This window comes from Penaeus monodon, unplaced genomic scaffold (assembly GCF_015228065.2).
Source record: "Penaeus monodon isolate SGIC_2016 unplaced genomic scaffold, NSTDA_Pmon_1 PmonScaffold_9970, whole genome shotgun sequence".
Taxonomy (NCBI): domain Eukaryota; kingdom Metazoa; phylum Arthropoda; class Malacostraca; order Decapoda; family Penaeidae; genus Penaeus; species Penaeus monodon.
Genome location: NW_023665403.1, coordinates 9,424 through 12,882, shown reverse-complemented (window position 1 = coordinate 12,882; position 3,459 = coordinate 9,424). Strand labels below are relative to the sequence as shown.

Below are 3,459 nucleotides of genomic sequence, written 5' to 3'. Positions count from 1 at the left end.
CCTCCTTTTCATCCTTCAGCACGGCTCTCACACCTTAGGAGGGGGAAATAGCGAAGGGTTTGGTAAAGGGGACAGAAATGAAAAGTGTGAAGGAAAATAAAGACCATACAAAATAGTTGAGTCGAGGGCTGAGCCCCAAGGTTGGGGAGTTCCCCATCATTGGGTCCCAGTCTCCGCCTCCTAAGCCCCCCCACGAAACAACGGGCAAGGGATTGGGGGGATATTTAAGCAGTACATTCTCTAAAATAAATATTTCAGGATTTATATTAAAAGATACAGCTCATAAATGTGGTAAGTTTCATAAACCACCTGATATACTGTTTTTTAAAAGATGTTCAGCAAATCCAATCCACAGACATAGGGTATTATATATGTATTTAAATAATTTGTATGTACTCATCCCCTGTAGACTAATAACTTTTCCCTCTTCTTGACAGGTTTACCAGAATGTTGAAAATATTAGTAGAGGGAAAGGAAGTGTCTTAGGGATAATAAACAACCTCTTCATCACCCACCATATCCTCCTTTTGCATCAGTTCCCCAATCTTCACCAGACTGCTGGTACACTTCTGCACCCCCCTTCCACTTTCAGCCCAGTGGCCCCTGTAAATCTGCAACAGCCCATCATTGTTTTGCTGCAATTGCCCTTAGTGAGCTTGCTGTACAGCAATGAAAAGGTATTTGTTTTTCTTGTTTGAAATATTTCAGTTAATGCATTAATGACGTAAATTTTTGCTATCTATTATGGAAGCCATAGTCCCTTTTGTGTCCGTGTTCAGTTCCATAGCAAATAGACTAGAAGTTTTAAATTTTAGTATGGTGATGTAAAATTTACTTTGGAATATAGTTGTATATTTTCTTGTTTTATTTGAAGTTCCATAAGCCACTCTTCATTAATAGTTTTAGATAAATTTCTTTCTGGAAGAGAATTTGATGATCAGAGATATCCTTGTGAAGAGGGGACGTATAGCACATAGCATTTATTACTAGGTGGGTAGTATAAGACACATGCAGCCGTAACCATGCCAGAGAAAGAAATGAGAACTTGAGTAGTTTGATATTGCATTATTTATGATTCTTTGCAATGAATAGTGTTTTTTCTCTCTCTCTCTTCTTTTCTTTCTTTTTTTCTCCCTTCTCTCTCTCTACAAAAATTACTGTCATCTCTGAAACCAGTTTTTAATAGTATATGGAATCTGGTTTTCTTTTTGCACTTTCTCTTCAGATTCACTTATGCCAGCATATGAATATTTGACAGGGTTTTTGTTCTTGTTTTTATAGGCACATAATTTTTTTCAGTTATTATTCGAAAAAAAGTAAAATATATAGCAAAAGTGACGTTTTGAATTACATAGTTTTGAGATACATCAAAATCATAGAAAGTACAAAATTATCAGCATACATTTCTTGCATACAGTATATAGATATATAATTTGGATATATTTTGTTATACTCTGAAAGTATAGAAATAATTGTAACTGCAGGATTTGTATATTATTTGATATTCAAGGTTGACCAAGATATAACATGTTACATAAAAAAAAAAGGAAGTGTTGATATTTATTAGCTTCTAGTGTAAGTTGAAGACTAAGCAACATGCTTTCCATACATCTAGCCATCACTATAATCATTAAAGAAAAGAAAAGAAAAGAAAAAAAAGAGCCATTATACAGAAGCCCCAGCTAGAGATCAGTCATTCCCATGAATATGTCCATTATTGGGAAAACTGTTCATTCATATAAAAGGAAAAATATGATTGATAACTTATAAATATTTTCTGTAGAATTTTTTCAAAGTTAAGAATATGTTTGTAAATATTTCCTGTATCATCAGTTTAATTTTATTAATTGCATTCTTTAAAACAGGGTGGCTTGTGTTGATGTTGGTGTTCAAACAGAGGAAAATCCATCAAACGCTCAAGACGAAAATCAGCTACAAGTGACTGGCATATAGATGATGGCAATATTACTCTTTTACAAATCAGAGCAAGCGAAAAAGAACAGCAGAAACTCAGACAAGGCTCACTCACAGAGACAGCAAACGACTCAATAACAGCTCACAGCTGCAGCTGCCACCCAGTATCTCAAGTACAATTGGTACAGGGAAAGGAAATGGTCATAGTGATAACGACACCACTTTCCTTGAAGTGGGTTCGGATGTTTGCAATGATGAGAGTGAAGTTCTTTGGGAAGTTTAGCACTACAGGTGGACTTGCCAGAATTCATCACAACTCAGCAAAGCACATCAGGTACACAGACAAGTCCTCGTGCCCTGGACTAACACACTCCCACCTCAGTAATCTAACCATATCCCTTTTTGATCGGGCTGTGGGGATGATGAACCAGGCATCCCACCACCATCTATGACCTCTATCACTGCTACACAGACAAATGAACATCTTGATCCCTTTGCAACAACACAGCTGCTTATTGATGCTGATGAAGACTTACTTGGAGTTGTTGGTGATACAGCCAGTATAAACAATCAGAGAGCTCCATCTTTAGGCACATTCGCTCATCAAGCATAGAAACTCAAACTGACCATGATGTACTTCTAAGTGGAAATGCTGGGGCCCTGATGATTCGGATGAAATAATCTTAACCACCACAGAAACTCAGACGGATCCAAACAGTCTTTTGATTTGAGTGGAGGTACTGCTTGCCAAGGCCCAGGATCATGCCAGGTGCCTGGAGCATGTCAAGGGCATGATAGTGATAGCCTGTGGTGCACAGTGAAACTCAGACATATGAAGATTTTTCAGATATTGAACAGTTCATGCGCTCAACCATACACACACAGACCCCAGATCACAGCCACAATGAACTCTTCCCGGAATTGTCATTCACTCACACGCAAACTCAGACAAGTCTTGATGATCCTCCAGCACTTGTCACTACACACACTCAGACACCAAAGAGAAGGCAGCTACATTCTGGTATACCTGGTAGCTAGCTTATTTTTATTGTGTTATTGTCATTCATCTTCATATAATTATTATCAATCAGTTGGTCAATAAATAGTGACAATGATGATGGTATTCATAATAATGGGAATGATAATGATATTGATAGTAACTGATGAAATTGATAACAGTACTGATGATAATATATGATGATATTTATTATTATGATTATTAGATTTGTAATTATGATGATATTGAAAATATTAGTAATTATTGTTATAAATGTTATTGTTATTGTTTATCATTATTATTACCATTGTTATTTATTATTATTTTTCTTTATTATTATTATTATTATTATTATTATTATTATTATTATTATTATTATTATTAATATTATTATTATCATCAGACCCAGTAGAATTCACTATGTCTGGTTGAGTTCGGGCTCAACCGAGAAATATAGATTTTATTTGGGAAAAGATTCGTCTGCGTGAACAGATGTAAGATTCCAGGCCTACGGCACGCTGCCACCACCGATTGGTAGGTTCTGGAAC

At 36.0% G+C, this 3,459-nt stretch overlaps 1 pseudogene; it reads left to right on the top strand.

The window, feature by feature from the left end:
* Window positions 1-273: 273 nt before the first annotated feature.
* LOC119572174 lies at window positions 274-3,030 on the top strand (annotated as a pseudogene).
* The last annotated feature ends 429 nt before the right edge of the window (window positions 3,031-3,459 follow it).